Source organism: Peromyscus californicus, unplaced genomic scaffold (assembly GCF_007827085.1).
Source record: "Peromyscus californicus insignis strain IS unplaced genomic scaffold, ASM782708v3 Scaffold_9__1_contigs__length_137607984, whole genome shotgun sequence".
Classification (NCBI taxonomy): Eukaryota; Metazoa; Chordata; class Mammalia; order Rodentia; family Cricetidae; genus Peromyscus; species Peromyscus californicus.
In genome coordinates, this window is record NW_026294617.1 from 32466356 (window position 1) to 32478681 (window position 12326).

Sequence of the window (12326 nt, forward strand, 5' to 3'; positions counted from 1 at the left end):
AGCCATAGAAAAGAACTGCTAACTCGGGTGCATAGAGCACCAGCCTCTACAGAATCTGGCAGGAGCTGGCCTTGTGTAGACAAAGGGCAGATGAGAGGGCCCATATCTCTAACTTACTAGGCACTGCCAATCTAACTTCACACAACCTTCATCTCACAGATTTTATGTTGTTTTGCTCTTCTTCTGACAGAAGCAGAGTGAGAAACAGGTCATCTACTTCTAGTAATTGACTCTCTTGGTAGCCTGGCTTCTGTTGTCAGTGGGTCTATTAGCAACTTGCACGTCACCATGACCAAATTACCTGGCCCAGAGAACTGAGGAGAGAAGAATCATTTTGCACATGAATTCAGAGACTTTCAGTCAGTTGATCATAGTGGGCAGGCCTGGTGGGCAGCTCTGTCCCTGGAAGCGGAACTGTCAGGTAAAGGCTGTCCCCATCACCATGAACCTGGAGGCAGAGTGGCCGGAACAAGAGGCAGCTGTAACCTTGAAAGCCCTGCCCCTGGTAACCAACCCCACCCGCAAAGTTCCACAGTCTCCCAAAATGTCACCAAGGTCTAGGGAACAAATGTTCAAAACTTGAGCCCGTAAGGATGGTGACTTTTCAAAACCACACTACAATGGGGGAAAAGTATAAGTTTTATTTCCCTTTGTCCATCAGAAGTCTCAGGAATGGACAATTTCCTGTGCTTGATGTATCCATAGCAAGGGGAGCTTAAATCCTATGAGGGTCCTCCCCCCAGATCGTCAGGAAGTCAATTTGGAAAGACATTATGGTTTCCATCTTAGTCCAAGACTCCTTGGAGGAAGAAGTGACTTGCACCCGGAAAGGCATCTCTCTGAGGACTTTAGAAACAGATCTGTTCCTTCTTCTGTCCTGGCATTGGGATGGACGGAGGGCAGAGAGGAAAAAAAAAGAGTATGAAATACATAGACAAGGCTTTGGTCCCTGCTGTGCCGCCGCTCGAAAGAACTTCCATTCTTCGGACCCTCCTGGTTCCTGCCTAAAAACTACCAAAGGCCTGTGCCTGCCTTGTGGGGTTGGTGTGAGAACAAGCCATCAAAAATACAAAGGACTTGGCTTCAAACTGGCAATCCCAAATGGAACATGTACAGAACAAAGGTAGTCCTTGGGACCATGGAGGAGACAGGTCCTCCCCAGCTGGACTGGACGTTGAATGCTTTGTAAATTCTTTGGTCCCTCCACTGGGGCAAAAGGGCTGAAGACAGATGGAAGAGGGATGCGTGTTTTCTGAAGAGATATAGTGAGCCAAGTACTTGATCACTTGGACCATACTTAAGTAGCTCTTGGGCCAGGCAGGGAAATTTGAGCAGAACTCTGAACCAGGATATGACACTGTGGTGCCAGGGGCTAACCTTGGAAAAGTACATTTCAGGTGTTTATTGAGAACTCCAACGACTTTTGATGACCATGGCAGCTCAACTACAGTTCAGGACTGGTACCCCTGCCCAGAATACAAAGTAGAGTAAGCCCCGGACCTAACCCCAGCCCCAATCCTGGCCTGCAAACAATGGAGAGCTAAGAAATGGGGACCGCAAGCTACCAGGGTGGGAGCCATGTCTGTTTTGTTTAGCATTGAATGCTTGGTTCTATGCCAAATGCCCACCTAAAATGACTCATGGGTGTTTTTTTTTTTTTTTAATAAAGTGTGTCAAGAATTGTTAGGTAAAGTAGATATGAAATATACTCTGAAACCTCACAGGTTGGAGAGGCACCAACAGGTTCACAGAGGAAATCAGAGAAGATCAAATGAAATACCACGTGATTGTAAGTAAATCAGAGCAAGGCAAGACGTTTTGTCAAAGTGCAGAGGTGAGCCTTGGTACAGGGGAGAGAACACATATCCTCAGACCAATGCACAGAGGTCTAGTCACACCAAGCTTGCATGTGATGGGGAATGAATCGGGGGCGGGGGCATTGCCAGTGACCCCTGGGGAGAAAGCTGGGGCTGTAGGGCTTCATTTTGGAGACAACATCAAAATGGGAAAGCAAAAGTTTTATTTCTCCTTTGTCCCAGCCTTCAGCATCCTCACCCTGTTCTTGTTGGATGTTTTCCTCAACACTGACTATCATGCCAGGAGTCTGGTGGGCACTGGAAATGTGCTGTGCGGATAAATAAGAGAGCAAACTTGGCAGGCAGGAGAAAAAGAGGACCCATGGCTACTTTCAATAACCAAAGAACTATGCACGCTTCCAGGTGCTTTACACAACCCTGCTTTCGGACAACTTCCACAAGTGGACAGACTGCTGGAGTTTCAGGCACGTAAAGATCAACGGGATTAAGCATGCTTCACCAAGTCAGCAGCTGCCCCAGTGAGGAGGTGGAACGAGAATCCACTGGAAGTACTGCATTCCTGGATTCAGGCATTCCCATGACTGCCTCGGGACTTCACCCACGCTCACTGGGATCCCCACGTGATAGGGCAGGGCAGGGCAGAGGCTGTGGCTCCGGTCATCCCACACTGTAATTCCACCTGAGTACCTCTGGTCGGCATTCTTGGGTACGAAGATTATGTACAAAGAAATTCGTGGAAACCCCGGGATATCGCAGGGGACAGCTAGAGCAGTTAGTTACTTGGTGAGTGCTGGCCGGGAGGCTGGTCCTGAGTTGCTGGGCTTGGGACAGTTGTCCCATCAACCTTGAGTGCAACGGCCCCTAGCGGTGGCAGTGCACAGCAGAGCCATAGCTGCTGCTCAGGACACTAAGGAAGCAAGGGTTGCTTGATTTTTTGGTGGGTGGGGTGGGGTGGGCAGTGGGGTGAGGGGCTGTATTTCTTTTTTAAGACAAAGAACACTAAAAAGACAATTAATACAGACAGACAAGGCCTCGCAGAGACAAGACGGGAAGGCAACCAGGCAGGGAAGTGATTTTGAGAGAGCTTTCCAGCAATAAAGAGCACAGTATGGCAACACTTCCGTTGTCACTAAACTCTGCAGTAGTTACAAGTTGATGGTGAGGAGTGAGAGGCTGTGGTCTTAAGCCCTTTTTGTGACGAAGGAGCTTTTCAGGATCCATTCCTGAGCCTCTCCACTTAAGCAAACTGGACAATGAACTTTGTTCAGAGGTTCTGACTAACGGCCAGTGCCAACCGGAGACACAAATGGATTTCCTTCTCCTTTTAATACGGTAAAATGGAGTAAGCTAAATAGCACCGAAAAATGAATAAACAAATGCTAAGGAGCAGGAAGGTGTGGAAAAGCAGGGAAATCGCTGACCCAGGGATGGAAGACCAGGGCTATCGTCAGGCTCGTCACCTCAAACAAAGCCTCTTCTCCCTTCCTCCTTATTCATGAAAGGCTAGATGTACCACATAACTTGGAGGACCTTGGCGAAGAGGCCACATAAGGCTCCATGTGGCTGCTTCCTGAAGGCGCAGAGGGAAAGGCGCTGCTCTCAGTATCCCCCATTGCTGTCACAGAGCCTTAGTGTAACACAGGCTGCCTTGTGAGCTCTGAAGGGGATGACACTACCTGACAGCCCCAAGGGAAAAGTCAGCTAATATGCTGAAGACGACAGCAGCAGTGATTGATGCTAATTAAGGAAATTACGCAACGGCCACCTGTAATAACACACAAGAAAAAAATTTTTTTTTCCGAGACAGGGTTTCTCTGTGTAGCTTTGCGCCTTTCCTGGAACTCACTCTGTAGCCCAGGTTGGCCTCGAACTCACAGAGATCCGCCTGCCTCTGCCTCCCGAGTGCTGGGATTAAAGGCGTGCGCCACCACCGCCCGGCCAGAAAATATTTTTTACCTTATGGTATTAATCTCTATTTTTTAGGACAGTGTTGTCTATTGACCCAGGATAGGGCACTGAAGACAGACAAAAGGAATTAATCAGTTCACGTCTAGCTTGGTGAAGCAATGAGAAGCTTCTTAGGGTTACACACAGGAGCAGGACTGACTCAAAGGCAGCTCTGCACCTCCAGAAGGCCCGCCTTAGCAGCCTCATCCCTGAACTCCTTGCAGGACTTGTGGGCAGCCTAAACGGTTGGAGAACTCATCACCTGAGTTGTCTGTTATCCTGAATTCCCTGGTCTGTTGCTTATGATTTTGACTAGTGGGTCAGTTCATAATTTAAATCTGTCTCTTGTGTAGCTATTTCTTCTGAGTTGACATATTCTTTCCTGGAGGGAAAAGGTTGGCTGATAGATTCGGGAAGTAAAGGAAATTTACAAGGTTCAGAAAGTAAACAAAACTTACAAGGCTGAAGAAGTTCCTGAAACAAGATTCACAAGGCCTTTTCCTGAGGTTATACAAGCAGTAACCAATTATCAAGGCCCTGGGTTAAGGGGGAGTTCACCAGTGTGACCAATAAATGTTAGATACTTAAAAAAAAAGATTCAATGTATTTTATTTTTTGTATATGAATGTTTTGCCTAGATGGATGGATGTGTATTGTGTATGTAGTGCCAGCAAGGCCAGAGGAGGGTATTGGATGCCCTGAGGCCAGAAGAAGGTCACACATCTCCCAGAACTGGAGGTATAGATGGTTGTGAGTCATCATGTGAGTGCTGAGAATCAAACCTGGGTCCTCTGCAAGAGCAACCAGTGTTCTAAATTGCTAAGCTATCCTCCCACAAGTACAGGATGCGTCATGAGTCTGCCTGTCGTCCTGTGCAGCGGCCATGTTAGTCTTCTCTGTATCATTTCAGTTCTATGCGCTGTCCGAACAAATGAGCACCGCAGACTTCATTTCAATCAATTTATTTTTTATTAAAATAATAAAATATTGTAGAATGGGAATCAATGATAGAAGCTTACTATTTACAGTTGTCACAGCCAAGAGTTCTCAGATTAAGGTGTTGCAGATTAAAGGCCTTGAGGACTATTCTATTCTCACTACTATTCAAAAGGTGAAGGAGTGAGGAAGCTTCTTTCAGAAGGGCATTCATCTCCTTCAAGAGATACCCATCTTATGGAATCACCTGCAGAAGATTCCCCTCTCCCCCAGTCACCTTCAGGGTTCAGTTTCTGCATATAAACGGGGGTGAGGGATGAATACATAAGGCATTAGAATACTGCATTCAAATATTTCCCTCCACTCACAGCTCTGGACCTAACACCTAGTGACTGGGCATTATTTGTGTCTGTCACTGTGGCAGACTATTTGGCACGCACAGATTATTTAATTCGCCCCACAAACCTGTCCCACCTTGCTACAGTCGATTACCCCACTTTACAGTAGAGGAAACTGATGTCTTGAGAGACTAACTTTCCCGGGGCCCCATAGCCAACAGACAGAATTCAAATTAGAACAGATAACACAATCACTACCTATGCTGGGTAAAGAACACCATGAGGCCCTGGAAAATGATACTGCTGCTTCAAATACTTTGGCAAACAATCTCGATATTTCCACACAGAAATTCTACTCCAGAGTAGAGAAAATTCTCAAAAATTTACACAAGTATATGCATGCAGCACTGTTACAGAGATTTTGTCCATAAAACAAAAGAGACACGTGGAGCCGGGCGGTGGTGGCGCACGCCTTTAATCCCAGCACTCGGGAGGCAGAGCCAGGCGGATCTCTGTGAGTTCAAGGCCAGCTTGGTCTACAGTGCGAGATCCAGGAAAGGCGCAAAGCTACACAGAGAAACCCTGTCTCGAAAAACCAAAAAAAAAAAAAAAAAAGAGACACGTGGACTAAATGCCCCAAAATACATTTGACAGGACAGATAAGAAAAATTATGACCCAGGGATGTTTACAGCAGTAAACACGGTCCATTCACAATATAGCAAATGAGTCAAAAATAAGTTACCTCAAGAAAGATACCACCTTAAAAGAGTCAGAGCAAGCAGATCTAACAATAAATATTTGTACATGGAAAAGGTCAAAAACCAAAACAAAACAGAGAAACCCCACCTCAAGTGAAAAGTAGGAGCGAAACTCCAGCAGTTTCCTTTGTGGATGGGCAGGTGGGACACGAAGGAAGCTGTGAGAGGGCTGAAAACATTCCAGTTCTTAAACTGGGTGGTAGAATGCATGGGCTGCTTTGTCACGCTTTGTGGTTCACATATTGTAGGTTAGATGTCATATTTTGAACAAAGCATGTATCACATACTTTAAACCACTGTTTAAAGAGTGACCATTAATGGGGATGGAGAGATGGCTCAGAGATTAAAAGCACTTGCTAATCAGCTCACAACCATCTATAAGTCTAGTTCCAGGGGATCCAGTGCCCTCTCCTGGCCTCTGCAGGCACCAGGCATGCACGCACGTGGTGTACTTATATACAAGTAGGCACTTAAACACCCATACCTATAAAATAAAAATAAATAAATCTTTTGTTTTTTACAGTTACTATTGAGACTTAGCTGCAAAGTTAGATGGGTGTATGAGGAGCTTCCTCTTCCTGCCCCCACCCCAGGCATGGACGCCTACATAAGTACAAAGGAAAACCACAATTCCAGGTGCATGGCTATGATTAACCAGGCCTGTTTTTCTGGCCCCTCCGAACGAAAGGACTACCTGGGGCTCTGGAGCCTGGACAAATAATCCTGGCAGCACAGCCAAGCAGATGAAGAAGATGTAGGCCACCCACACAGCAATCAAGAGTTCCTCTGGGCGGGCCAGGAAATCACCATTGTCCCTGCTCTGTATCAGCGCTAGGCCACTAACCTAGCCGCAGTAGGGGCAGCATCAGTATCAGTGTGCAAGCAGGCCCTGGGCCCAGTGGGCCAGCAAACCCCACCGTCAGGTCAACACCCACATGTTCCAGCTGCAGCAACGCCAGAGAGTGCACAATCGCACACAGGAGAGCTAAAACATAATTACCTCACGAAAATGGGCCGCTAAATCTCACTGGCCCTGAGTGTGAAGAAGACAGATACATGGGCGAAAGTGCGAGATGAACTGGAGGGATCTGGGAGTGCCTGGCAGGGTCACCTGGGTGGCCAGAGACTCTGGATCCTCCTGGGCAGTGTGAAACCCAGATCTCAGCTTCTACAGAAAGGTCTGCATTTGGGGAACCTTAACTCTTGTTTAGGGGACACTTGCCTTATCTTGGTGACTTCCAGTCTGCCCACGCATGGCTACCTGAACCAGCTGTGACACATGACAGTCACTTCCCTGGTGGAACTCAGAACTGGAACCAGGGAGATCTAAGGACCAGAGGGCGGCTACTCCCGCAGAACTACAGTTGCCACTCTGTAAAGGAGGCCCCTACAAGTGCCAGTCTCCCTTCCTCTTCTGGAAGTTTGCATAGGACCTGGGCTTTGTTGGGGTGCAGTCCAGCATCACCCCTTACACAGACAATTCTATACTCAACCCCAGAAATCGCCACTGCTCCTGCTAGGAGCTCTCCAGAGAGGAAAGTCTTGGTTGCTCATCTCTTTTGGAAGGCTTTGAAATAAATCATGACTCCGACATGCTCCTGGAGTGCTCACCACCTTACGAGGAGTGAGTGGCCACGCCTCACCTCGCGGTCGGCTCTCTAGCTGGAGAACAGTCTGACAATTAGCACAGCTTAGTCAGGAAGGAGCTAAGCTAGCTCGTGTCTCAGAGCCCTCGCACGTTAAGGGTGTCAAGACTAATGATCTATTTTCCTTTCCACATTAGAAAACAGATAAACGCTAACCAACTGGTGTCATTGAGTGTCAGCAACACGACTCAAAACATGTAGAATGCTTACTGTAGGCACTGCTTAGGCAAGGGGATAGAGAAAGAAAAAATCGAAAAGGCGAGAAAGAAGAGGGAGCCTACCCCAGCTCCAACCCACGCACAGCACCCTGCTTGTGGTCCATCGCCCTGAAAATCAGGAAACACCAAGCCCAAGGGGAGGGTTAATTGCTCACTCCAGGTCCACTAGCTTTCTTGACATCTCAACTGTATGCCTCTGACTTCACAGGCAGCTTTTGCTTTCAGGGACAGATCTGTTTCTATGCATGATTCAAAGCTGCTGGTTCCTCGGATAAGTTCAGAAGTGCAGAAGATGACGAGAAGCATTCTAATTACAAGCGATTCAGCCTGGCACACAGAACTCTCCACCTGTCCAAGTCCCAGACTTCTGACCCTCTCCAAGATGGCCATCTGCTTCTGCAGCAGCAGCATGGGGAGGGGCTACCCATGCAAGTTCCCACAGAGAGAGAGAGAGAAATTTGGGCCAAATGCTTAGTACTAACAAGGTTTTAGTTCTGTTGAGATATTCAGTGGCTCTGGTTTCGGAGCAGGGGAAAATGGGGTAGTGTGAGGGAGCTGACAGAACCCGATTTCAGTCCATCTTGATGGAATGTGGGAGTTACAAAGGCCACTCTTGTTCCCCGCAGGTTTTCTGGTGCAGGCCAGGGTGGGCTGGCTGTTACAGTCCTCTGAAAGGACCTAACTGGGTTCCTGTGTTGGCTTTCCTTGAGTGGCAGGCCACCCCAGAAGCCTCTGAAAGGAGGCCCTGAAATGTTAAAAAGTGAGTTGGCAATCCCTTCCTTCCAGGCTGCCAGGCCAGAGAAGAGGTGGGGGCATTGTTGCTGGAGGCACAGAAAAAGGGGGAGTACAATGTCTGCTTGGTGTCATGAGTCAACTGGTAAAGTGCCCCCAGTGGTGACCCCACAGGTCAAAGGTCAGGCAAAGGGCGAGAAGATGGGCAAGGAGGGCACGGTGGTGCAGCACTGGTCTGGAAGGCAGACATGGCCTAGCCAGGCTGCCACAGCTATCAGGGATCCTAGGCACCCCCTCTGGTGAGGCAAGGGTTGGCTATTTCATCCTGTAACAGAACCTTGGCGGCAGTAACTTGACATTTGAGCCTCCATGGCATGGCACCTGGCTAATGGCTCAGGGTACGTGCTCAGCAGACTTGGGAACTATGAGCACACAGCAGTGAAACTGTGAAGTTTGGGTTCTGCTCACTCCTCTGCTAACCACTCAAGTTCTATGAAAGTTTCTCTGAGGCTACTGGGTATGGATGAAATTCAGTTTTACAGTAAGCTCGGGCTCAGGATTAGAGATGGGTTTAGAACAAGCACAATATCCACCACACGAGAAAAGTGCTTCCCTATTTGTTAAAAAAAACAAAGTCAAAACCAAAAAAAAAGACAAACAAAAAACCAAAAACCAAGAAAAGAAGAAGGAAGAAGAAGAAGAAGAAAGAAGGAAAGAAAGAAAGAAAGAAAAAAAGAAAAGAAAAGAAATCAAAAAACAACCCACATAGAAGGAGACTGGCACACCCAGTTATAACTGGGATTCATATTTTTCCTTAAAAAAACAAAAACAGAAAACAGAACAAATCTTCCCCTGGGAGCTGAAAGCAGTGTGGCACATATACAGTACCTTCTCATTAGCGTGAGGGAGAACCACAGCTTTAAGATCAAGCCATTCAGTGAACAGAAGAAAGAGTAGCTCATCTCCCGTGCGTACGACACCAGGAACCTTTAGAGATTAGAGCGTGAAACCCCAACAGAGTTGGTGGAATCCAAGTGCCCACCCATGGAGGGAAGGAAGGAGAAACACCCAGTGTGCCTGGAACCCCAACACGCCGTGAGGACCTGGCTCGATTTACCAGCGGATGAAAGAGCTGGCACTGCCAGCCGCTCACTGAGCTGTGACTGGCCTCGCTGGCAAGTGCGCCGTGGAAGAGCTGTGGACTTGGAGGAGTGAGAGACACGGCAGGGGCATGACAAAGGACGCTCAGCCTCGCTCATCAGTCTTGGTAAGCAGATGTCATCGCCATACTCCCTTGTTGAAAGCATTAACAGCAAAAATGCAAACCATGTATTTCCAAGTAGATCACACTGAAGAGAAATACATCAGTCAAAGTCAAACATCTAGAAATAGACTAAAGCATATAAAGCAAACAAGAAGAGACTGAAAACATAAATCATAATTGCTATGAAAGCTTATACAGCTCGGATTAAACACCAGAAAGGCTACAGAGGATCACAGATTGCATGAACGGATGAATGAAACTATCATTATTAACATGTGGAGCACTTCACAGGGTAACTACAGGAAAGACTTCATTCCTCACTCTAAAGAGGACAATTTACTAGACTATATTATAGGCTGGAATACAAAGTAAGCATAAAAATGTCAAAGGACTGAAATACATGATGCATTTTTGATGCAAAGGAATAAAAAGATCACTGAGAAATATTTTTTTGTAAATATACATAAAAAAGCATAAAAGGTCACTATGGAAATTAGAAGATACTTGAAGTGAAATCAACCGATGGTGGGGAGCTCAGCCCCAAGAGATGCATCTGCATCACAGCTGCTGCATCACAGATGCATCTGCACCACAGCTCCTGCATCACAGATGCATCTGTATCACAGCTGCTGCATCACAATTACATCTGCATCACAGCTCCTGCATCACAGATGCATCTGCACCACAGCTCCTACATCACAGATGCATCTGCACCACAGCTCCTACATCACAGATGCATCTGCACCACAGCTGCTGCATCACAGATGCATCTGCATCACAGCTGCTGCATCACAATTACATCTGCATCACAGCTCCCACATCACAATTACATCTGCATCACAGCTGCTGCATCACAGACACATCTGCACCACAGCTCCTGCATCATAGATGCATCTGCATCACAGCTCCCGCATCACAATTACATCTACATCACAGCTCCTGCTTCACAATTACATCTGCATCACAGCTCCTGCATCACAGACGCATCTACACCACAGCTGCTGCATCAAGGACACATCTGCATCACAGCTCTGGCATCTATGGCTCAGGGAACATCTCAGAAGATGGGGTGGAAAGACTGTAAGAGCCAGACTACCAGGAAATCTGATGTGAGATGGTCTCTCCTAAAAATGGCTCCGTGAGCAAGACTAGAACAACAGTAGTATTAATGGACATGCTAGTGTGATGCTGGGAGGAGTTCCCATCCCTAGACCAAGATGTACAGGAATTAAGGACCTCAGGGAGAAGGGAAATCAGCCTCTCCCCAGGAAGAGCCTCCTTATTGGTTATCCAATGCAACGGTCAGCCTTGAAACCAGACACATACAAAAACAGATATGGACTCAGAGGGCTGTATTTGTATATTTTTGTGCACACACACATACACACGCAACAATAATAATCAAAGAAAAAGAGGCTACCAACTTGAGTGGGAAGGATGTGGGAAGGGTTTGAGAGAGGGTAGCTGAGAAGACGGCATAGGGAGAAAATGGAGGGGAAGTGGTATAATTCCATTTTAGTTAAAATATATTTTTTAAATTAAAAAGTAAATGGAAGCCGGGCGGTGGTGGCGCACGCCTTTAATCCCAGCACTTGGGAGGCAGAGCCAGGCGGATCTCTGTGAGTTCGAGGCCAGCCTGGGCTACCAAGTGAGTTCCAGGAAAGGCACAAAGCTACACAGAGAAACCCTGTCTCGAAAAACCAAAACATAAATAAATAAATAAATAAATAAATAAATAAATAAATAAATAAATAAATAAATAAATGAAGGAAATGGAATAAAAAAGATAATGAAGACATAACATATAAAGATCTATGTATGTAGGTAAATTTAGAAGGAATTATAGATTAACATGTCAAATGTTATATATAAATGAAAATATCACTGCAGGACAATGTTTAGATATCAATTATAAAGTTCCATTTCACCAAGGTAGAAAAAAAAGACCAAATAAAATACAAAGTAGAAAAAAGGAACTAATGAAGAGAGAGCAAAAATAAAGGAAATAAACAAAAGGACAATAAAGGAAATCAAACATTTAAGATCATTCTTTGGAAATGGTGAGCCCAAAATAAGAGAGTCTCCAGAATCCATCACCAGGCAACAGGATGATGAGCAGAGCACCACGACACTAAGTCCAGGAATGGAGTCACACCTAGAATGAAACTTACCAAAGCGGACACAAAAAGAAATGAAGCCTTGATAGTCTAAATCAGAACTAAAAGATACAGTATATAAACTGCAACTTCCAATAATATAAACTATAAATAGAAAACCCAATTAAGAGAAAACAATGTCCGTTAGAAAGGGGCCTGGATGAAACACAGCCAATGTGCACAAATTAATTCCATTTCACTGTAGAGCAGTACAAAAATTTAAAAAGTAATATTTTTGTATATCCATACGAAAGAACCGTAGCATAAAAATACAAAGTTATAGTTATACTCGTAGGGGAGAGTTATCAAAAGCTGTTTGGAAGACAGTAACCCCTCCCCCATTAGGAAATATTAATATACTAGGCTTTTGATGATCAGAAATAAATTAATTCATAATACATAAGTACATGATTCATACTAATACATAAGTAAATTACTTTCCTGGTGGCAGAACATTTATATAAATTTCATCTTTTATATAAATGTTATATAACATTTACATAAAATATAAAA

General features: G+C 45.7%; 1 non-coding gene across 1 annotated transcript; it reads right to left on the reverse strand.

Annotated features, from left to right (window-relative positions):
• Positions 1–4598: 4598 nt before the first annotated feature.
• Positions 4599–4710, reverse strand: LOC128106783 (U6 spliceosomal RNA). The gene has a single exon (XR_008216834.1). It is a non-coding gene; the product is annotated as a U6 spliceosomal RNA (small nuclear RNA).
• Positions 4711–12326: the final 7616 nt, after the last annotated feature.